Source organism: Bombyx mori, chromosome 6, assembly GCF_030269925.1.
Source record: "Bombyx mori chromosome 6, ASM3026992v2".
NCBI classification, from domain to species: domain Eukaryota; kingdom Metazoa; phylum Arthropoda; class Insecta; order Lepidoptera; family Bombycidae; genus Bombyx; species Bombyx mori.
In genome coordinates this window covers 9429678-9455734 of record NC_085112.1, presented here as the reverse complement: position 1 = coordinate 9455734, position 26057 = coordinate 9429678, and the positions used below count along the sequence as shown (strand labels likewise).

Sequence of the window (26057 nt, the reverse complement as noted above, 5' to 3'; positions counted from 1 at the left end):
CATTTAATTTCAGGAGACGGATCTCAAAGAGTTGGGCCAATCAATTATCTGAACATCATCATCATCATCATTTCAGCCTATCGCCGTCCACTGCTGAACATAGGCCTCTCCAATAGATTTCCAGTGCGACCGGTCCATTGCCACCTGCATCCAACGAGACCCAGCGCTTTTTACTAGGTCGTCAGTCCATCTAGTAGGTGGCCGTCCCACACTGCGCTTGCCAGTACGTGGTCGCCACTCCAGGATCTTTCTGCCCCATCGACCGTCCTCTCTTCGTGCTATGTGGCCGGCCCATTGCCACTTCAGTTCACTAATTTTACGGGCTATGTCAGCAACCTTCGTTCTTCTACGGATCTCCTCATTTCGGATTCGATCACGTAGAGAACAACTAGGTGTAAAATATACTGATATTCTTTACTGTGCCGCTGAAAAAGGCCACAAATCATCGAAAAAGGCATAATCGGTTTCGTCACGATCAGTAATAAGCGAGCCCTATGAAGCTTAAAGTTGAACTTAATTGCATTGGAATAATGGTTATCCTACTTTTCAAGCTTATTACACTAATAAGTTACAACTAATTAAAATTGCGCTAAGTCGTCGTGGCCTAAAAGATAAGACGTCCGGTGCATTCGTATCTAGCGATGCATCGGTGTTCGAATCCCGCCGGCGGGTATCAATTTATTTAATGAAATATGTACTTAGCAAATGTTCACGATTTACTTCCACGGTGAAGGAATAACATCGTGTAGTAAAAATCAAACCCGCAAAATTATTATTTGCGTAATTGCTGGTGATAGGACCTCTTGTGAGTCCGCGTGGGTAGGTACCACCACTCTTGCTATTTCTGCCGTGAAGCAGTAATGCTTTTCGGTCTGAAGGGCGGGGCAGCCGTTATACAGTAAAAGCTGAGGCTTAGAACTCATGTCTCAAGGCGGGTGGCAGTATTTACGTTGTAGATATCTATGAGCTCCGGTAACCACTTAACAACAAGTGGGCTGTGAGCTGGTCCACCCATGGAAGCAAGAACAAAAAAAAACGCTAATTATACTAATAAAGTAATTATACTAAGTAGAAATAATTTTAATGGTAGCGTCCATCAGTCCATCAGTTATCCTATGAGAAAAAGAAAACTTCCGTTTTGTTGGGGCGAATTAGTTATTACATATATAGTTGTGCAATTGAAAATTTTTAATTCTTAATTTATACTATAACAACTAACATCAACCTTTGGCTCTTATCCGATCGAACGATCACAGGAAACAATATCATGTCGTAATTTTAATATAGATTTCTATTTTGAAAGTAAATAAGATATAATATTACCAATCATTAACGGTACTACGTATTTCTTCGGCTTACTTGAAAATGACGAAGCCTTTCTAATAAAATAATGTTAATTAATATATTATTATAATACTTTATATCCTCTATCCATTACGTCGAACTAAAACTAATTAAGACCGTCTCGTTATTTTAATTGTTTATGATTCTTTCAATCGTATACTTAAACCGTTTACAAAATCATTATTTCAATCGTTTATTTATGAATTTAATTTGATATATCATTTATGCTGTGTTCGCGTGCTCGTGTTTTTCGATAATAGAGAAATAAAAAAAAACATTAAATTAACTTGATAAAGTACCGGCTGCATCAAAACGTATCTATGTATTTTTTTTTTTTTTTTTTTTATTGCTTAGATGAGTGGACGAGCTCACAGCCCACCTGATGTTAAGTGGTTACTGGAGCCCATAGACATCTACAACGTAAATGCGCCACCCACCTTGAGATATAAGTTCTAAGGTCTCAATTATAGTTACAACGGCTGCCCCACCCTTCAAACCGAAACGCATTACTGCTTCACGGCAGAAATAGGCAGGGTGGTGGTACCTACCCGTGCGGACTCACAAGAGGTCCTACCACCAGTAATTACGCAAATTATAATTTTGCGGGTTTCATTTTTATTACACGATGTTATTCCTTCACCGTGGAAATCAATCGTGAACATTTGTTGAGTACGTATTTCATTAGAAAAATTGGTACCCGCCTGCGGGATTCGAACACCGGTGCATCGCTCAACACGAATGCACCGGACGTCTTATCCGTTAGGCCACGACGACTTCAAACGACTTTAACAATACTGTACTCTAAATGGCGGTCAACAAATTGTCTGTGTGCATACGTAAGTACGTAATACATCCGAAGGACTTGCCTTAGCTATACAAATAAAACTAAATTCGAAAAACTTATTAATTTACTATTAGTATTGAAAGCAAGCAAAGAAAGGATTCAATTTTTTTTAATAATTTTTTTTCTACACATGTTGATAGCCTTGAGAGGCTATATCCGCGTTACCCTACCGTGTAGTTAACTCTCGAGGCTCAAACTGGAGGTGCAGCTAACACTAGCCCTAGCAAGAGCGGTGCTTTGCAGAATCTACCACCGGATCGGAAACGCGACCCATTAAGAAGATCCGGCGAGAAACTCAGTAGACTGACTTCCATGCGGTCTTTATCTACCGTTTAACAATTCTTTGGATTTCACACAATTGCACAGCGACTATTACAAAACGATTGAGATATTAAATTTTCTCATGCGATTCGACCAGCGTTAAACACGATTTAAACTTATACATCGATGTGCAGATTAATAACACAAAATAACAACAACAACCAAAATATAATCACTCTTATGATAATTAATTATGTGATTTAAATTCGCGTTAATCACATTGAGTACAATTTTCGATATTCAATTCGTTGTCAGTGATTATTAATTACTGCAACATTACGTCAAAGGGAATTAATTAATTATTTTGATAATATATTTTTCAGTAACAATAAATTTATGATGAGATTTAAAAAAAAAACAATTGAAAAATTCCAATCGATTGTTTTGGTCATCATCGAAATTTTAATCTGTAATGGTCCAAAATGAAGAGAGGGAAAAGGTGCAACAAGCAAAATGGAACAGTAAAGTGACAGAACCAACAAGTTTCATGCACAATCTTGATCTCGGACCATCTCTCTAACTCGATAAAGGTAAACGTCCCTATAAGTGGATTCATTTATCACAATCGCTTCCCAAGCAGGTGTGCCGGATGGCTAGCACGTGTTGTCTTTGTAACGGACAAACAGTAAGACGCCTTCTAAGTTTACTTTTCAAATGTACTACTTTTAGAGATTGATAAAAATTAATCAATTAAATCTTTTTTTTATGGATAAGAATACGGTTCACTTGATGGAGGAGTTATCGTTACTCATGTTGTTGTTGTCCTAGGGTACCCTATGTCCTAGGGTACATAGGGCCCTCACAAATTGTCTCCACTTGACCCTGTCTTGCGCTTGCTCCTTGGCATCACTCCAGGTCATATCAGCAGTCCTCATCTCGCTCTCCACGGTGCGTCGCCAAGTATGTACAGAGCTCATGGCTGCGTTTAATCCCACCATTTAGCTGTATACCCAACAGCTAAGCCTCTGTTTAGTGCTCATGTGTGCTAGCATAATTATGTCACAGCAATTTAATTTAAGAGACTCTTACTATCACCGATCATGGTCCTTGTTCAAAATTCTCCGTTTATAGTTCAGCCCACAGACACCGTAGCGAGAATACCGCCGCACTCTCTAAAAAATCACCTGAAAAATACACAAAAATCTCTGAAAAACATAATATTATATACTTACAAAAGAAAAAAAATGTAATCACAAATAGGGCTTATTGTGCGTCAAACCACTTACTTGCTTATTTTGACGCGAAATGCCTTTATACAATTAAGGGTAAGTAAGTTTTTACCTTAGTTTAATAGTAAGTGAGTGGTATAGACTTGTGTGCCTCTCTATAACGAAAATAGATGTAGATATTGAACCTGTTTTCCCGAGAAAGAAGGCACAATAAAACAATAATGAAAGAAATAGTAAGTCGGTTGCTGTGTAAAAATATAATCGTAGAAAAAACAAACCGCAAAAAGCATGCAACCTACTTACTGTACATTTTGTATATGACGATTTACCTCAACAATGCATACATACGGTTCCTTCCGCAGCCCATACCCGAAAAGCCTCTATTTAAACGACTGCCCGACCACCTCCCCAGTTCCATACAAACGTTGATTGATCGACGTATTTTTGAATTACAACCAATATAAAAGATCAAATGCAGAGGCCATTAATCTTTACTAAACAGTATACAATTTATCTCAAATGTTGCGTAGAGTTTCAAAAGCCACTTCTTTGTACATTTATTTCGTCGTACAATAGATTGAAGTACGTTTTTCTTCAATTGCGTAACATATTGTATAAAGACGCGTAATTAACTGAATTAAATTCGTTTACATTTGGTTACATTTTTGCTTTGTCTTTGCTTAATTATTAAATGTATGGATTAATATTATTGTTGCGAACATTAATCATGGGCACATTTATATCTAATCTATATTGCTCAATTAACGAGTAATAATAGCAAAATATTAAAGCCTGAATAGCCAAGTGGGAATAGAATGAACAATGAACATTAATTATATTATTAAGCCGATTGAATACGTAATAAGCTATGCTAAAATTTCCAGTCTTTTGAAACGATAAGAATGCCTCCATTAGTAATTACTCTTGCAAGTATAAACAAAACCAATCTTCCCTTTTTTTTGTACTTAAATCTGAAAATATACTGAATAATAGATTTCGTGATCTCCAAAATTCATAATCCAACTTCAATTCTGGTTTCCAGTAACTTAATCTCTTTTTTTCCCTCAAGGTTGAATAAGCGAAAGTTATGTAGTTTTGCAATGGCTTCAAAATCTAAGACTTATAAACTCATCTAACATTTCAACATTTGAAGTTGCAATAATTCACCTTATAATAAATTTACGGCATTTTACTCTCATGTAAATCTTTACAAGTAAATCAATTGTAAATGTTCATTGTATAATAGAATAACAACTAGTTATCTAAATACCGAACGGGCATTTGAATTTGCTATCCCAGAGGTCTTTGTTACGCTTCAATCTTATCTGCATACTAATGGGCAATGCCGGTCAAAGGCGATAGATACAAATGTTGCGGAGGACGCTGCTAAATGGGACTGGTGCGTTTGAATAATGCCGAAGCGTCCGAAACTATGGGAAACAAAATGTCGGGAGTACCGCAGATTTGTCAGCGGTTAGAGTTGAGATAGTTAAAGACTAACGAGGGCTTAAAACTGTTTTCAAACGAGTTTGGAAAGTCTCGCAATCTATAGGAACCTTAAGACGAAGTTATTTATCATAATATATTATGTGATATTTTTATATAATCGATTAGGTGCTTGCTACAACCGATATATTTGTTATATTAGCCATGAGCAGTAGCCAAGAATGCAATAGTGTAGACTCAAAGATCATACCGTTTTACCATCTTCAAAATTTGGGTAGAAATTGAACAGTAAAATATGGTACATCAATGCTATTTGAGCTTAATAATGAACAACATTATTCAGGACTATTTTAATACAAAACTGTGATTTAATTTAAAAAAATATCACCTCGAAATCGAAAATAATACTTGTGTAGCCAGTTTATAACCATTATCAAATAGAGTTATCTATAAGTGGCCGTGTACCGAAATATTAGTTGAGCGACGCATATATTTTCATTTACTACATTCACATATAAATTGACTGATAAATATTGTTCTGGTATTGCACACGCAGAGATTCAATGAAGCGTAAATATCAATTAGTCGGTTTATATCGGGTATTTCGAAAACCAGCTAGTAATTGGTCGAACTGCCCGGTCCAGTCCACCCCTATGGGTGACATTTTGGCGAATATTGCTAATTTACTTTTATTATGGAAATATATAGAGGGGAATGTCTCCCAAATGGTTATTTTGAGTGCGCGGCAGTAAAATTTTGCCAGTTAATTAGATCCATTATGTTTTAAGTGGCTATTCACGGAGACTGTTGTCAAAAATATGTCTTAGCCGTTCAGTTTTAATGAGGATAATGCTCATAATTATTCGTCTTCGAAATTGGCTGAATTTAATTTTAATCTGCAATATCATTTGTAACGGCAAGAGCATTATATCCACAGTGATTACTTTCCTTATTGTTTAAAAGAAAAGGTTTAAAAGATTATCACACTTGCAAAAATAGTGTCCGACTTTCAGCCAAGGTTGCAATTATTAACAGGTAGATTTGAAGAACAGATTTTACTAAATAAGACATGTTAGTTTTTAATTCACGAATCATTCTTAGTGTCCAAATATTAATATCATAAATAACTACGTTAAAACTCTGGTACATTTTTTTATCAAGAACATATTTTATTCTCTCAAATTTCTAATAAGTCAATGTATAAAAGCGTTCAAAGGAAATGCGGTTTTCATTCGTTTCCCCATTTAAGGATATTCGGTCCCCTTTTAAGCATGCGTAGACCGTCTGACATGCATTGTACACGTGATTAATGGTTAAAGAAAGCATTTTTTTTAACAAAAAAATTCTTCGATGTTTTACTGCAGTCGTATGTTTAAAATGAAAGCTTTCCTTTCGTAATACGGAATTTTTATTATGAAGAGATCAAGGGGCTTGAATTTTATAAGACTCGAATTCAAGCATCCTCGTGCCTCGTGCGTGTCAATACCAAAACTATTTTCATCAGCACCAACATCAACGTAACTACGACTTTGAAGTAGGTAACGGAAAATGTTATTTACCTTAAGTCAATTTAAAACAAAGCCGTACACTAAGTCCTATCGTATTTTCTAGATGGACGGTTTTTAAATATTGCTAAGTAAGCGAAGTTTAAGCTTTACGCTAAAGCTAAGATCTAATTAGTTTCCCAGTTGATTTTTCACTGTTGATTTTAATTAATTTATTTATAATTAAAACTAAATTTACAATTTAATATTTGGTTTTTCATTGTCGTTTTATTCTTTCAGGCGTTTCAAATACATTACAGATCATTAATAACAAATATTGCAAATACCACGCGGATTCTTGACTGTGAGTGAAGCTATTCTAAACATGGTTATGTGAAATTATCGAGTTCAAAATTTTAAAAGCTATAATAATAACTTATCATTTACTGCTCTAGATTTGAATAAACCATTTAAACATAGAGCTTTTAATTAGACCTGTTACAGCGTAAGTCGCCATAAGTGGAGTCATATTACGTCAAAAAAGGCAAGTATTATGAGTATTAACATGATTATTTAAAAAAAAAGCAACTAGGTACTATAAGTTTCAGTAACTTTTCGCAATTATTGTATTGTATTAATTGTGTGTACAATAAAGAATCCAGAATAAGTAACACATAAAAAGATCTTCTGCTGCTACGTCATTTTGCTCTTCACATAAATATTTTCTAAGCTTATTACATCAAACGAGTACCTCATTCAATGCTTCACACGCATAACAAGACACTACTAATCATTAAAATAGAACATTACTCAGTACAGTGATCCGTTGAACACAAAAACAATGTCCCATTACATATGTCGAAACACATGTGTGTAGTGGCATCAAAGCAAGATAATGGAGGCAAAACAATCTAATGCGCCATATTCGGTTCCACTACAAACACAAGGGACGATAGTGTGCCCTAGTGTCGCGTTACAAACACACATGGAGGCAAAAGGTCGTCAATATATATTTTTGTTTTCTACAGTATCTTTTTATATCGTCACAAGGACTGTTTGTTAGGTCAAAACGTGCATTAAGTACCATGGTAATTCAAAAAATTTCATTACAGATTTTAATAGTTCGATAATACAAAATGAAATGACATTATTTCTTTCGTTGATCCTATGGTACCAAATAGCTGGAGATATTCGGAGTTCTTGAATAAATTGTAACCTAATCGTTTTTTTTCTTCTTGTTTTTGAGTATATTCTTCAAATATCTAACTACTTGGTGGGGACTAATTTACTTAAATGGGCTGATAATTTCGTTATATTGCAGAGTAATCGTGTGATGCATATTAGTTAAAGGATGGACGTCTCTTAATTATACTTAAAACTTTCAGTTGACGTCCAAAAATAAACAACACCTTTAATGTTGTGTTATTAAAATAGTAGGCTTATTGGGCGTTGCCTATTGTTAACTATAGGTAAGCAATAACAAAACAATTTCTATTTAATTGAATATTTTTGAGATCACGACGACGAATGATGTCAATAATGCCAATTGTGGATAATAATTTTTAATGTGTGATTGATGGTTATCAAATCGTAATTTTTGATCTACAAAGACGTCACACGTTGGGACGTTACGTTTAGCGCCGTTTTCTAAACTATACGGGCTTTGAAAATTAAGAGAAATAATTTCCTAGTTATCTGTGTGTACTGTTGCTTTTTAGATCACTGTTTTTGAAGTCAGAAAAGTAAAGTAAATGTAGTAATGCCTTACTCATAAACTCTATTACTTAAAAAGCGTCAGAACAAACATTTATTGTACAAACCCAATCCACGAAAAGTCAATTCCGTCACTATTTTTGCAAAACGGTGCAAGTATTCACAGTAAACGAAAATTCTTTTGCAAATATCCTGACAAATCGTTTCTGAACGGCGAACTGAAGGCAATGATAACTCTGCAGTTCTGCACAAAGGCTTGCATCTACATAATCGATGGCTTATTGGCATTCCCCTTTTACTTCTAAATTGCAAATTTTCCGCACGATTTCGCTTCACCGTATAAATTTTCGCGCCGCGAAACGAACGAAACTATTTTCTGTATTTCTTATTCATACGTCTATAAATTTCAGGGATTTATACATTTTTGCACGGAGCGCTCTACAGTATTTTCGTTTGGTTCGAGTCGAAAATTGAATGTTAACTATATGGTGCCGCCAGTGAAGTTGTGAATTCTTGAAAGGTTGAAAGCATTTCGTTTTTATGTATATCCCGTATTGATTCACTCAGAATATGTTCGTGATTAAACTTGTCTTAAGATTGAATATATTTAACATATTTATCATATTATTACACTCAAAATATGAGCATTTTATGAAATTAAAATTTCATTCAATAAAATGAACTTTTAAATGTAATAATAACTGTCTTATTTAATAATATTAAAAGAAATAGGATATTTTCAGTTCCACTCAGATATTGAATTGGTCTGGAATCTGGTGGATACTTTATTTGACTCACCGAATCTAATTAGTCGTAAAAAAGGAATTATTATCAAAAGAGAATTAAGTAAATTCGTGTTTCACGACCATTTATGCGCGATTACGTTTTTGTACAATAAACAAAAGTAATTGCCTAATTATTTAAGGCCGGGACTGAGTCTCGTTAATAAAAGGTGGCTTTGCAAAGCCCCGTGAAAATTTATTGTTCCCTTGTCCAACGACATAAAATACTGAGGCTCTATTTAACTAATATGTTCTATTAAATTATGTTCTCCTATTGTTCAGTCTTCGTGTGGATTTTTCACGAATACATTAAAAAGTAGCATTCGTCTTTTCTGCAGCTCTTTCTGTTTTAAATACCCTGCATAAGACAAGTAGCTGTGGCAGCATTATAATCTTTTGTCTCGCATGACAAGTATTAATATTTCGGTTTTGCATTTTAACAACTTTTTATTTCAAAGCATAGTCAATTTGCTCAACTGTAACTTTTTTTTGCAGTCCGACAGCCCAATAGGAATTTAGAACCGAGGTCGATACGCCTTTTGGGTTGAAGTAACGATTTCTCTACCCTTCAACCCAGAAAATGTTCCGGGCAGAGGTTGGCAGTATGGATATTTTATTGGACATATTATGAGACCTTTTCCTTTAGATCATGAGGAGAACCAAAGACCGGGCGCAGTAGTCTGTGGAGTGTATAAAGACCTATGCCTAGCAGTGGATAGATATGGGCAGATGATGATACCCATAGGTATCGTGCATATTTCTGATTACATTTCTTTACATATTTCTGATTACATTTCCATTTGAAGTACCGGTATTTACATTCTTATATTAAACTGCGGTAACCACTCAACACTAGATGTTTTGTATTAAAAGACGGACAAGTTTAATACGAAAAAAAAAACGAAAGTTATTATTGCTCTTAGTTGGTCGGCTTGCGATTGCTTGCAATTTGTAGTTAAGGCTAGATTTTTATTGACTTAGATTCGATACACAACAATACCACAATCAATTAACCAAAACACATTCCGATATTCCCGTTTATTGGTCCAAATAAAAATATACGACCCCATCACATAAGAAATAAAATATTGAAAAGTAAATCATAAACTCGAATTTATCGTAGCAACTAAAAATGGTAGTAAAATGCAGCTGTAAATATTTACATATACCGATTTCTCGGTGAAGTGACTCGGTTCTGTTCGTGTTTTATTGGATAGGATTTATGATTCGTCTGTTAAAGTAGAAGATAATTTCACGTAGCTAATCTAGATGAAAGTGTTGATGTAAAATTAGCCAGAAAAAAATCGGTTGTCTGTAAAGTCGGCTTACTGACGATAGTTGAACGTGACAACGTCATAAGAAAATACTGATGGAATGGTTTCATTTTTCAATTATCGCAATTATCGTCGCTATAAGCATTTGACACCACATTGACTTTTCACTGAACTTCATACTTGACGAAAACATGTAAATGTATTATTAGCATTGTATAGCAGCTGTCCACGCGGATGCATCGCTAACTCAAGTAGGAGAGAGACAGATGTCGAACGCTGCCGAACGCGAAGACCGATTGTGCCTCTTTATCGCTCGTTGCCCGCTCTCGCTTGCACTGCAAGCCTTAAATGGAACGCTTCAGAGCGAGGTAACGCCGCATGAGTCATGTTTTTTTCGTGCGTGCAGCAGGCTCCATCGAATTATAAGACGTTGTCACGTCAAAAAAGATTTTAACTTAAACTTAAAAGAACTTCGTTCAAATTATAGAAAGTTATGTGATTTAGAAAGGTCTGACCGATAACAACGATACCTTAAGCTTCGTAAGCAAGCTTCGCCAGCAGTTTGCACATCTAGTTCCATTTTTGTTGGTGGTTTTATCACAATCATAATATACAGTTTACAAAGTGTTAAATAAAATTTTACAGAAGTCCTCAAGAAAACATTGTAGAAATATCTGAAAATAGAACCTATTTTGGAACTTCTGGGTCTGCGGCGGGACTTTGGTTCCCTCTGTATTTTGTACCGTATGTTCCATGGAGTGTGCTCTGAGGAATTGTTCGAGATGATGCCGGCATCTCGTTTTTACCATCGCACCGCCCGCCACAGGAGTAGAGTTCATCCACACTACCTGGAGCCACTGCGGTCATGCATTGTGCGTTTCCAGAGGTATTTGTTGCTATGTACCATCCGGCTATGGAATGAGCTCCCCTCCACGGTGTTTCCCGAGCGCTATGACATGTCCTTCTTCAAACGAGGCTTGTGGAGAGTATTAAGCGGTAGGTAGCGGCTTGGCTCTGCCCCTGGCATTGCTAAAGTCCATGGGGGACGGTAACCACTCACCATCATGTGGGCCGTGCGCTCGTCTGCCTACAAGGGCAATAAAAAAAAATACCTTAAGCCATAAACACACAAATGCCATAAAATCGATTCTAAATAGTTAAGTGATAACAATTGTAATTTAGACCTCAATTTCGATTCGGGCAATAGGCTCTCCAGGGCCGAATCGAAGCAAATATCGGAACGTTTAACCGCTCTTATTTCTCTCAACGCCGGCATGAGTTTGGTATGCAAATTGGATGACCCCCGATTTCCCCCTTGTGGAATGACATCTTCACAGCGATATAATGCTGTATGTAATTGAGGCCTTTTTGTCCAATAATGACGTATTTTATGTATTGTTTATCGTTTTATTTCGTAGGATAATCGTAGTGTGCACAGAACGGGAATATGTATCTGTTCGAAGGTGACAGTTCTAGACTCCTTATCTATACTCTATAGGTACTAATCTATACTATAATAATATTATAAAGAGGAAAGATTTGTTTGTTTGTTTGTTTCGAATAGGCTCCGAAACTACTGGACCGATTTGAAAAATTCTTTTTCCATTAGAAGCCGACATTGTCGCTACTACACACCCACCCACATATTTCTGACTATTATACATAGTTATGCCACAATAAGTGTTATTTTATTTGAAAAAAAAATAAAACAACGTCAAATATCGTTGAAATTTTTATTAAAGACCCGAGCGGAGCCGGAGCGTACCGCTAGCTCATATAAATAAGTGTGTAGGTTAATATAGTATTATTAAGTATAGTAGATATTAAGCGGTAGGCAGCGGCTTGGCTCTGCACCTGGCATTGCTGAAGTCCATGGGCGACGGTAACCACTCACCATCAGGTGGGCCGTATGCTCGTCTGCCTACAAGGGCAATAAAAAAACATATCCAGAAACACAGACATAGATTAAATTTCTGCCAAAGAAAAAAAAAAACTCAAAACTTCAAAGAAACATGCAACTGCAATACAAAAGCCACTGCATTGAAAAACGAATGGTAAATATGAAAAACAAATAAGAGCATGACGAACAATTTTCAGTCGCCGGCTTATTTCCTGAAAATAATGGAGCTACGTTCGAAGCCAACGCGATAAGGCGGCTTGTAGTAAATTAAAAGTTAATTGAACAAGAAAAGCCTTTGTTTACGCGAACCGTTCTGATAAAGTGGCGTTTAAGCAATGCTTCCTTAGAAAAATATGATTTGGATATTCTTTGTTCACGTTAACCTATTATTACTTTAAAAACACGCGAATAGTGGAATTACTTAATTGGCTTATAAATTTTCTAAATTGATTCAGTGGCTGATTCTGGGTCCAGTGAGATATCCCGAAACACCAGCGGTATCGTCTTGGCGGCGAATTTACAGTTGAATGCAATCGAGTTACTGAAACTGCATACTTTTCCTATTTTAATTTCAATCTTCAAATATTTAAAACTATTTTTACAGTTTAATCTCGGGTCTGATATTTTCACTGTTATTATTTCCAACTGGTTTACAGTTTGGTGGACAACTATGGTACTCGTCGACGTTTGAATTTTGTGCGAACTACCGTCAGTTTTGTCAATATTAAAATATATTAACTTTTACATTTCCTTACGTTTATGCACGTTTTAGTACTTTTACATCGAAACTTATAAAACTAAAATAGAAAGCGTGGGAATAAACTGTAAAAGTAGATTTATGCCTGTGACTCGCGAAAAACAATTGGTCTAATCATTAGATTTAATTTTAAATTTATCTTAAATTAGTGTTATTTTTGCCCCTGTAGGCAGACAAGCATAAACCCACCTGAGTGGTTACCGTCGCCCATGGACTTCAGCAATGCCAAGGGCAGAGCCAAGACGCTGCCTACCAAGTCTAATAGGTTTGATTAATTGCGTGTTGAGTACGTTCGTGTATCGTCACCCATTTGAAGTCTTTCATTTTTATTTATTATTGCTCCAGCCCATCTGGTGCTAAGTGGTTGCTGGAGCCCATAAACATCTACAACGTAAATGCCACCACCCACCTTGAGATATGAGTTCTAAGGTCTCAAAGTTTCAATATAATTACAACGGCTGTCCCACCTTTCAAACCGAAACGCATTACTGCTTCACGGCAGAAATAGGCGGCGTGGTAGTACCTACCCGTGCGGATTCACAAGAGGTTCTACCTCCAGTAACTACGCAAATTATAATTTTGCGGGTTTGGTTTCAGTTAGCGTTACTTGAGACATTTATTTCTGGCTCTATAGAAATAATTTCCGACGAAATTGGCATACCTTGATATGCCAAACAGATATCTTACAATTTTTTTATGAGATATCATTTTGAAATTTAATCCAAGGGTCGTTTGATTTCGGTTTATATTTTACAAGCGAATGCGATAACTCGAAAGGCTATAAACATTTTTCAGTAAGCGTACGTGACGTGTCTGTTTGAAGCATTCTTAATGTTGCTTCGAGCTACACACACACATGTCGCAATGTTCTTTAGATAAAATATCCTAATGTTAAATTGTTCCAAGTTGATTTAGTAACGCGGACACATGAGAAAAATAGTAGATATACATATTTTACTTTCAAATTTAATTTATCACATCATTACCGTTTCGTAAATTGCATATTATATAATATATAATAATTGGATGCGATATAAATAAACTTTAGGAACTTGAAGAACTTATGAAATTTAAATATTTACGATTTCAATTGTATTCACTAATTCAATGTATTTTTACATTAAATTTGATGACTATAGATGATAGAGATAGATGTGATAACTATAGATACCGGTAACCACTTAACACTAGGGGACCTTGAACTCTTCTACCAATTCAATGCCATAAAAAAATCATCGCCTTCCAATAAAATTGTATTTTAAGGTTCTCATCCAGTTAAGAAAGTTTGATAGAAATATTTGATTGATAGAAACAGGGCCCCGAAACTGAACGATACTTTAAGACAAATATTTTTTTGTATGGAAACTAGCGACATCTTGTAGCGAATGCCCCTAAACTTATATGTTGTTAAAGTTAAGGCATTTAAAATTATTCTATAAGTAAACACAGAATAAAAAAATAAAAACATACAAATCTTTATTTGTTACTAGCTGACCCGGCAGACTTCGTAGTGCCTCAATCGATAAATAAAAGACACATCAAGGGGACACATCAAAGGAAAAACAAAATTGTTTGTTTTTATATAATTCCGAGCTTTTTTATATTTTTTCGTTCTCGAGTTTTAGCGAGACTAACGAACAGCAATTCATTTTTATATATAGAGATAGGCAAATTGATTAAATTTTATCAATTTGTGGTTTCTGAAAATTTAAAAAATCCTTCATTAAAAATAAAATATAGGATATTAGTATAGATATATATTAGTATAGATATAGATAGGATAGATAGTTAATATGTTACTGTCATCTACAAGAGTAATGAGAAACTAATCGAAGTGAAGCCATCTAGTGGCCGACGCCCGTAAACATTTTTGTTGAGTGCTTGAGTTGCTTATCTATAACTAGTTTATATGCATTATCTATGGATAGAAAAATCAAACAAATCAATTTAAGTACCTTAATTATCGTGAAGCAATTCTTATGCAAGATATTACGTGAACCTAATGTCAATGTCATTTGTGAGAACATTTAGCCTATCAGTTGTCAATCTTTTAAAACCTCAATGTTGATGCAGACTACATACTTGTCTAAATAAAAAATAAAAAATGTGTGGTGTCGTGGGACACCGGATAGAAACGAAGTTCCTTATTATAAAAATATTAATTTTAAGTTCTATTCGAGGTATAAAAGAAAATAAAACTGGAGGTTTCGCAACAACCCACAGTCATTTGGTAACGTGCAATCTTATTGTGGTACACTTCATTCACAGTTGTTTGCATAATGAGTTAGTGTATTGCGCAAACGAACGCTCTCAGATCGTGGTCAATGAATGATAAAAAATATGTTATTTTTTGTACGTTATTACAAAGTTAAGTCGTACACTGTGTGCATTACTAATTTGTACATTATTACAAAGTTTAGTCGTACACTGTGTGCATTACTAATGAGAATCTTACGTTACGGAAACTTTTTCCTGGTTAAGGTATCCCTCCGCATCGTCGTCGCATAAGGAACTTCGTTCCAAAAATAAATAAATGTTTTACCAATCCATTAACTAAGAAATTTAAAATGCGAATGTCCGTTCAAACTGCCCTTCGACGGAAAGAGGCGTATATTTTAAACATTTTAAATATGAAAAACCCCTTGGAAGCGTACAGGCGTGGATGCAGTAAAACTAACACCGCACCAGACAATTTGAGGCGAAACTTCAAACGTAGCGGGCATACTTAAATATGAGCAACTTTACGATCTACAGTTTTGCTTGAGCGCGACCGTGTTATGTGGTCGGATTGTGGTGGTATTTTTTAATATTACCACATATTCGAATAAAATTTAAAAAAAAATGAGCTGGATATATTGCACACAGACATATATTTATCGTTGTCTTATAGTGGTTTACTTAACACCGGGCTGACCATCGTAGAAAAGGAGATCGCCAGATGCGGTCTTAACTTCTGTGTACTCAGTGAGACTCACTGGAAGGGTAACGGATACTTCTCTGAATCCCATAGAAGGCATCTGGCATAGGGCACTTCTATCGAAGTTACCATCTTACGGAATCCCCGAGGGTCTCTGCAAGTGGATCGCTAGCTTTTTGGATGGGCGGAGCATCACGGTCGTTGTAGACGGTGACTGTTCTGATACCATGACCATTAACGCTGGCGTTCCACAAGGTTCGGTGCTCTCCCCCACGCTTTTCATCCTGTATATCAATGACATGCTGTCTATTGATGGCATGCATTGCTATGCAGATGACAGCACGGGGGATGCGCGATATATCGGCCATCAGAGTCTCTCTCGGAGCGTGGTGCAAGAGAGACGATCAAAACTTGTATCTGAAGTGGAGAACTCTCTGGGGCGAGTCTCCGAATGGGGTGAATTGAACTTGGTTCAATTCAACCCGATAAAGACACAAGTTTGCGCGTTCACTGCGAAGAAGGACCCCTTTGTCATGGCGCCGCAATTCCAAGGAGTATCCCTGCAACCTTCCGAGAGTATCGGGATACTTGGGGTCGACATTTCGAGCGATGTCCAGTTTCGGAGTCATTTGGAAGGCAAAGCCAAGTTGGCGTCCAAATTGCTGGGAGTCCTCAACAGAGCGAAGCGGTACTTCACGCCTGGACAAAGACTTCTGCTTTATAAAGCACAAGTCCGGCCTCGCATGGAGTACTGCTCCCATCTCTGGGCTGGGGCTCCCAAATACCAGCTTCTTCCATTTGACTCCATACAGAGGAGGGCCGTTCGGATTGTCGATAATCCCATTCTCTCGGATCGTTTGGAGCCTCTGGGTCTGCGGAGGGACTTCGGTTCCCTCTGTATTTTGTACCGTATGTTCCATGGGGAGTGCTCTGAGGAATTGTTCGAGATGATACCAGCATCTCGTTTTTACCATCGCACCGCCCGCCACCGGAGTAGAGTTCATCCATACTACCTGGAGCCACTGCGATCATCCACAGTGCGTTTCCAGAGATCTTTTTTGCCACGTACCATCCGGCTATGGAATGAGCTCCCCTCCACGGTGTTTCCCGAGCGCTATGACATGTCCTTCTTCAAACGAGGCTTGTGGAGAGTATTAAGCGGTAGGCAGCGGCCTGGCTCTGCCCCTGGCATTGCTGAAGTCCATGGGCGACGGTAACCACTCACCATCAGGTGGGCCGTATGCCCGTCTGCCTACAAAGGCAATAAAAAAAAAAAAAAAAACCATGCCATATACTTTTCTGGAGGTGACACTGGCAGTCGCAATGGAGTAGCTCTAATGGTCACCAGATCACGTGGAAGTCTGCCCATGCGATGGACCGACCAAGTCAAGTGGGCAGTTGGCGGTTGTTTGCATGAGTGTACCAGGCTCACCACAGACCGGGAGAAGTGGCGATTGCTCGTGAGGAGCACAGCATCTGCCCTACAGCAATGATACAGAATGACGATCGCGACCGCTCAGACAAGAGTGATACAACAAAGAAAAATACCTAGAAATAAAAGAGTATTAAGCAAATATTTGACTTATTATACTGGTGATAGGACCTCTTGTGAGTCCGCGCGGGTAGGTACCACCGCCCTGCCTATTTCTGCCGTGAAGCAGTAATGCGTTTCGGTTTGAAGGGTGGGGCAGCCGTTGTAACTATACTGAGATCTTAGAACTTGTATCTCAAGGTGGGTGGCGCATTTACGTTGTAGATGTCCATGGGCTCCAGTAACCACTTAACACCAGGTGGGCTGTGAGCTCGTCCACCCATCTAAGCAATAAAAAAAAATAAAAAAAAATTTGAAGGCATTGTGACTTCTTTACAAATTTTATTATACTCGAGACCTTACGAAAGACGGAAATTATATAAGTAGGTAAATATGAAATAAAAAAATTAAATAAGAAAAATAAATAAATCTATACTAATATATAAATCTGCAGTGGTTTTTACGAATGTTCCGTTATAACTATTGAATGGATAGGCTAATATTTATATGAGTGTTGGACTCCCTAATGATAATGACAATAAATAATAATGTTAATTTTAAATGCCCAGCAAAGCGGGCGAGTACGGCTAGTATACATATAAAATTAAGACATCAAATTTGTTTCAGTACCCCACATTGGTAAGTACGCCCAAAAATGGTAATAAAACGACGTACGATAGGGGAATAAACGAGACTATGACATATTCACCTTCAAACGAGGCTTGATAAGAATCAATAATTGTAGACAGTGGCCCGGGTGTGCCCCTTTCATTGCTGGTGTCGCCGAGGGACCATAACACACCATCGAATAGGCCATGCGTTCGAACAGCAAGAAAAACAAAAAAAGCTATGAGATCTTTAGGTATCTTTACTAATATACCTATATAAATCTACAGAATTTTTTACGGATGTTCCGTTATAACTAGTGAACCATGCATTCGATTGGCTTGAAACTTGGTATCCATGTAGAAAATACATGTACTTAATGGATAGGCTAATATTTATCTGAGTGTTGAACTCCCTAATGATAAATAATAATGTTAATTTTAAATGCTCAGCGAAGCAGGTGAGTACGGCTAGTAAGCTTATAATCATTAAAAATTAACATAGCCTTCCGATTCAGCCTCTTCGATTCAGGTAAAGTTGCTAAAATGAGTAAGCGACCAAGAAATCTGATTTCTTATCCCAGACGCTTATTTCCTACATGCGTTTCAAACATCAAGTAGTCTTTAAACACAATGCTACAATAAAACACAATAATAATTCATCATCAGCCTGTATCTCTCCACTGCTGGATGTAGGCCTCTCCCATAGTCCGCCACACTGAACGATCCTCCGCCTTCCGCATCCAATCTCTCCCAGCATATCGCCGCTAGTCATCGGTCCAACGGGCAGGGGGACGCCCAATAATAACTAATAGTATTGAACAAGTAAAATAAATTGAACGATACTTATTGAATAAAATTAATATCAAAGGGCATCGTTCATGAGAAAATACCAAAAACAACAAATGTTATTCATAAATGACTTAACATTTTCGTGTTGTCTTCAAGTTCGTTGTAAGCCATGATAGATGAAGAGCATTAAGAAAACAAGTACATGTTTCAATCGGCCCTTATATTCGTTTGCCGCTGGATACAAATAACACACGTCTTTTGAGCTATTTCTCACGCAGTGATCATTTTATTTGTGGCTTGAGAAAGTTTTAGGAATTCGTTTCATTAAGAATAAATTTTAAGTAATCGATTTTTCGTCTATATTACCAATTTTGTTGTTGTTCGAAGTTAATGTGTTTTAAAATTAAGATACGTTTTTGAATATCAGAAGAAATATACAGTCACAAGTTGTAAAGCGAAAGAATGAAAACCGTGGAATGGCTTAAATCTGTACCAAAGGAAAAATGCTTTCGAGAATTTCTGCGAGTTACGGTAACCATTTATCTAAAAGGACTGGATATTTTAAACTTATATAATACTAGCTGGTCCGGCAAACGTTGTTATGCCATATAAATTATTTCTAGGAAAGATAAATAACTTAAATACGACTGCAGCGCCATCTGCCGGGCTGATTTGTAAATCTAAACCATTCTCGAATCCTCCTGAAGGTACACAGAAAATTTCATTAAAATCGGTCCAGCCGTTTAGGAGGAGTTCAGTGACAAACACACGCACAGAAGAAATATATACATAATATAAAGATTTAAAGATATATAGAGATTTCATGGTTCGTTTCTAGTTTATTTGATAGTCAACTAAAAAGCGTTAGACAAGCTTCCCCTGAGCAAAATAAGACTAATGGCTTATCTTATAAGGTTATTAAACTACAATTACTGTTCAGTGTAGGCAGCCGCTTGGCTCTGCCCCTGACATTGCTAAAGTCCATGGGTGATGGTAACCACTTACCATCGAGAGGGCTGTATGCTCGTCTGCTTACAAGCGCAATTAAAAAAAATAAAAATAAAATATATTCCCTGACTACATGTTTAAGTTCTACTTAATTCCTTAAACGGCGTCTTATTTGATGTCGATCTACATTCACACATCTATACATATAAAAATGAATTGCTGTTCGTTAGTCTCGCTAACACTCGAGAACGGCTGGACCGATTTGGCTAATTTTGGTCTTAAATTATTTATGGAAGTGCAGAAAAGGTTTAAAATGTAAATAAATATGAAAATGCTCGGAATGAAACAATAATAACAATTTTGTTTTTCCTTTGATGTGTCCCCCGTCGGACGGATTCCTTTTGTTTGTTTTAAGATTATTTTATACAAAAGTTTAGGTCTTTTATTTATCGATTGAGGCACTACGAAGTCTGCCGGGTCAGCTAGTCTATAATATAATATGTTTAAACCCATTATAATTGTTATGCAATGTTTAATTTTCCTTGTCTTTACAAAACGCTAAAACAAAAACAAAAATTTAATCGGCAAAATCGCTTAAGGTACATACACCATAAATACAGCGAAACCATAAAACAAGTACAAATTAATTGAAGTTCGCTGCAAAATTTATTCCGCAACCAAATAATCTTGAAACAGACCAGTCAACTCGGCAACTAACAAGTAAAACACACACCTCAACGAATCGAGTTAGCATTAAGGCAAGTCGATGACAACCATAAAATTTACTTCCATAACCTAACTTATTCCTAGCTTATTCAGTACAATTTCCTATGCAAATTTAATTGTGCCCCTAGTCCACGTAAATCTGACTCTCGGGCTGCAAAGTTAATTACGGAAAGACGAGTCTGTACGATTAACGAGCTCGCTTCGTGTCTGTACTGACAAAGGGTATACAGAAGCTGACCAAGATTTAATATAATTTGTATATCTATACTAATATATTATATTATACTAATATATAAATCTACAGTGGTTTTTACGGATGTTCCGTTATAACTACTGAACCATGCATCCGATTGACTTGAAACTTGGTATCCATGTAGAAAATACATGTACTAGGATAGGCTAATATTTGTATGAGTGTTGGACTCCCTAATAATAATGACAATAAATAATAATGTTAATTTTAAATGCCCAACGAAGCGGGTGAGTACGCCTAGTGTATAATAAAGTTGTATTGGAGTATAGAATTTTTTGGTTGAAGAGATTGAAGGTGGCACGAACGCCTTCTCCACTTCAAGTGACTGTGGAAATTTAGAACTGCACGGGTACCTCAAAAGAAGGTTTAATTGGAAAATTATTTTCTATTTTACCATTAACAGTGATATACCTCTAAATGTGGTTTTGATCTACACAAGGCCCACAGACGCGGATATCGACGCCCACTATTAAGACATATCAAAGTCAGAATTGCTTTAGAGTTACAGCTATCCTGTCTTTCTCTTCGTCTGGTTTTTCAAACCGGATCGCACATTTTATTTCGATCAAGAATTAGAAAGGATATTGGAATCAGAATTAGGAAGATAGTATTGTGAAAGTCATACAAACAATGATGAATCGTTGCAATATAAGTAAATTATTTGTTCCTAATTCTTATATTTTTGTAGGTTATAGATGTATGTAAGTATTAATAAACACAAGAGTTCGACGTGTAACCTAGCCCATTGTATCAGCATGCTGAGTTTTTTGTCGGATTTTAGCGGATCGACATTCTTATTCGGTAGTATATGCTATTAAAACTCTTGAGCTGTTACTTCTATTTCAAAGGCACTCGGGAAGTTGTTAACAAATCCCATCCATTATGTGTGAGCATACACGCTCACCCTTTATGGGGTTTCTCGAAATGGCCTTCGAGCTAACAGCTATTCTTTCGTCCCGAAAAACGAGATCATTTTCACCACGTGATCCAGAATCGATAGGAGCTTTATCTGAAAGATACGGGTTTTCAGCTATGTTGTCAGGATGTAGGAGAAAATCCTACCTCAGGCTCGTTATATGCAAAACTTTAATTATTATATTATTATTAATCCAGACCTGAAAGCCGTACACAGCTTATAAAAAAACAGTCTTAAGAAAACAACTCTTTAACATGATTATGCAAGCAGGTCATACGTCGCCGCGATCAGTCCTAAATCAAAGAGGAAACAGTAAAAAAAAATCCCGCATTGCGTCATTATGTATTTGGCGTAAATCCAAACTGAATTGTGACAGCATCAAGCTTTCCGAACTTTGCTCGTAACGGAAGCTCAATGAGATGTAGTACAACGATAATACCATCGTGTAGAAATTTCTTATGGTTTTATGGGTACATTAGACAAGACTTTCCGCCCTTTGCCTACTTAGAAATTTCGAATTTTTCGGTCACGTTGCGAGGAAGGATGGTGAAAATCTCTAAAAACTGCTTTTTACCGGCAAAGTGGAAGGAAAGAGGCCAAGTGCGGCGTAGTTCCATACGCTGGTTGGACCAAATTAAGACGCATTGGACTCCACCGTCAATGTCGATATCCACTCGGTAGAGGACAGGAAAGAAAGGAGAAACATAGTCCAAGCAAATGTGTTCCGTAAAGGTTACGACCCTAAGCGCTGAGTAACACGGTACAAGGTCCTCCTTGGTCCAGGAGGACTTGGTTGAGGAAGAACACAAAATTTATTTAACAGTGAAAGTATGATGTGGTTTTATGAGTCCGTAGCTGTAGGTCACCATCTAGCCAATGCAAATGAATTGAAATTTCGACTTCATATCTAAAGTAAGTCAACGCCATGTAGGCTCCGGTAACAGCTACATACCAAGTGTGCAATTAGCTTGTTTTGTTAGGTTGCCATATTAGCAATAAAACTTTTTTTTTTCTTAAATTTTTTTTATTGCTTAGATGGGTGGACGAGCTCACAGCCCACCTGGTGTTAAGTGGTTACTGTAGCCCATAGACATCTACAACGTAAATGCGCCACCCACCTTGAGACATAAGTTCTAAGGTGTCAAAGTAGTTACAACAGCTGCCCCGCCCCACCCTTCAAACCGCATTACTGCTTCACGGCATAAATAGGCAGGGCGGTGGTACCTACTCGTGCGGACTCTCAAGAGGTCCTACCACCAGTAAAATGAAAATTTTAGTCCTACCTTTTAAACAGAAACGAATGATCGATGCAGTAAAAAATAAATACGTACGCTTTTTACGTACCTACTAAGTTAATTACCAAGTTGACAATCAATTTAACTAACAAGACGACTATATCAATTATTTAAATCTATTTTTGAGAGCAACGCTCGCATTTTAAACTAAAAGGACTAGCCTCAAATCAAAATCAAACAAAAAAAAATCCCATTACACTTTTATCGTGCACAGTACCTACCTACTCGTATACAAATAAGTGATATTTATGGTATTGGTTTACGTTGAAGTGCTTTTACAACGATGTCAACTACAAAACCACGGTTATGTAGTGGTCACTTACCCTTATTGATGAGTCGCAGTTTTGGTTACAAAACGGATTAAGTTTGTTTTTCATCAACCAATGCTGCTTGGATTGCTTAGTGCATACGTTTTTGTGTATTTTGTTTTTTTTTTTCTTCTTTCTTTTTTTTCCTTCCCTAAGCTGGTAGCTTAGGGGTAATGCCAGCGTAACTGGGCGAGTAGGTAAGCTAACGGGGGTTCGAACCTGAGGACGTTGCTAACACTAGCCCTAGCAAGAGCAGTGCTTCGCAGAATCTACTCACCGCATTGAAGCGCAACCCACTGAATGTATTGAGTGTATTATATTAGTTTAAATGGATAAAGAAAGGACGCATGACAAGACAAGTTCGAGCATAGATTCAACAGAGTCTAATCGAAATATTACCGATAATCAGTATAAGTTCCATCATGTAACCGAGAGATGGAACGTAAAGTCCGCATGAATTAGTAACAGAAATTTTCATTTTTACCGTTCAGCAGTCATACTTTCTGGCTTTATAAACACTTAAACACAAATATTCTTCCTATATAAAACACTTTCATATTTTTAAAGATATAAAATAAACCGCTTGTGTCACCAATGCATGAGGTCGATACCGTGAATCGTGTTAGCATTTAGTGCGAGATTAATGTATGCGTGCTACTTGTAATTAATGATAAATCGATTAATGATAATTATCATACACTAGCAAGACCACGACCAAGTCGAAGTCCTTCGAAGTTTTTTATTTTATTTTTATTGTTTAGATGCTTGGACGAGCTGAGAGCCCACCTGGTCTTAAGTAGTTACTGGAGCCCATAGACATCTACAACGTAAATGCCCCACCCACCTTGAACTATAAGTTCTAAGGTCTCAGTATAGTTACAACGGCTGCCCCACCCATAAACCGAAACGCATTACTGCTTCACGGCAGAAATAGGCGGGGCGGTGGTACCTACCCGTGCGGACTCACAAGAGGTCCTACCACCAGTAAATAGTAAAGAAGTCTGGGTCTTGCTTGGCCCTACTTTACTCATCACTACTTGTAATAGTTCATGCCTATATAATATTATATTAACAAAAATTTCAACGATATATGACGTTGTTTTATTTTTTTTAATAAAAGAGCACTTATTGCGGCATAACTATAATAGTGAGATATATGCTGTCGCGACACTTTTTGTAAATAATAATGTGTTCTACAAAGTCGTAGTACATTATTTTATTCTATCATCAATAGTTTTCGCACAGCACGCGATGTAAATAATATTTAAGGTAATTTTTTACACCTTGGGTTACATTATTGGAGTTTTAGTAGGGATCCCTAATTGTTTTCAAAAAGATTATAGCCTATGTCACTCGGGAATAGTGTAGTTTCCAAACAGTGAAATAATTTTTCAAATCGGTTCAGTAGTTTCGGAGCCTATTCAATTCAAACAAACAAATCTTTCCTCTTTATAATATTAGTATAGATAACATGTCGGTACCCGATTAAAAAAAACTGGCAGAATTATTTTACGTTACAATTGAGAATTTCGACATAATAATATGCGATTGTATGATGTCTGCAAGCTGTCATTTAACACCAATGAGGTTTTGAACTCGGTTATTTTATCGATTACATTATCGATTTAACAAAACCAAGCGCAGCTCGATTAAAAATATATTGTTGACAAACTCTTTAAGACTCACGAACCATGCTTAGCGAATTCTAATCAAGCAGTCTGATCAAAGCAAGAATCTGTTTGTTTCAAAATCGTTTTCTTTCATTTTTCGTCAACTTCGAGCCGAGAACGGGCTGTGAATAACGAGATTTATCTTCCGGAATGGTAATAAAATTACTGTGAGCGGTTACTCAAAGTGTCTGCCGCCGTTTCGACGCGACTGGAGATCGCAGCAAAGAAACATGTTTATTCTATTACCAAGATTGTTCTCGCCTCGGATGCCAAAATTATGTAGTTAAGATGTTAACAGAAGTCACGTTCGTTGTAAGTACACTTATCTTGCGTGAACATAGCAGTACTGGTTTTTTTTTATCTAAATTAAATTAACTCATCTCTCGCAGTGCTTCTTAGTAGACGAGAATAAGAAAGTTATTTCGACACGTTATTATAATTTATTTGTGAAAAAAAAATAGCTCAACAACACGAGGTGAAATTAAATACAATTTTTTTTGTTTAGTATAATAGTTTTGAACCGTACAACTAGCCTTCACAATTATAATACATTTTATTAAAATTGGTTTGTTTGTGTTGTACATAATATTATAATTGTATGGAACACATATGGAAATGAAATTCTTATAAAGCTCAAAAAATTCTTGCTTTTTTTTTAGCCCTATTAACACATCCTATTTATACACGTCCAAGGAATACTGTATCATTAAATCAATAATAGATTAAAATCCACTGATATAATTCGAACTATTTTTTTAAATCATATTTGTATATTTGTCATCACAGAACGTTGGAAAGATCTCTTATATTTGAAAATCAGACAGAACTCGCTGCTTACATTTCAACTAGAATCGTACACATTGTAGATGCCAAGATGTTTGCCAGCCAACTAACTTCACGAGATATGTGTCCGCCGCCGACAATGCTTTTATGCAACCGCGATCTCTCTCGCCGAGTGCAAGTAATCGTTCGTTTTACTACGTTATTTATTATTCCGGTGTATTGTACTGAAGGGATTGAAATAAACAATACTTTTATTTTATTTGGAATATTTTTAGTATG

The 26057-nt window shown here is 36.6% G+C and overlaps 1 long non-coding RNA gene across 1 annotated transcript in view; it reads right to left on the bottom strand.

Annotated features, from left to right (window-relative positions):
- Window positions 1–2239: 2239 nt before the first annotated feature.
- Window positions 2240–26057, bottom strand: part of LOC134199083 (uncharacterized) — a 37314-nt gene continuing 13496 nt past the window's right edge. The window contains exon 2 of the long non-coding RNA XR_009973442.1: window positions 2240–3633. This is a non-coding gene — a long non-coding RNA (uncharacterized LOC134199083). The remainder of the gene's footprint in view (window positions 3634–26057) is intronic.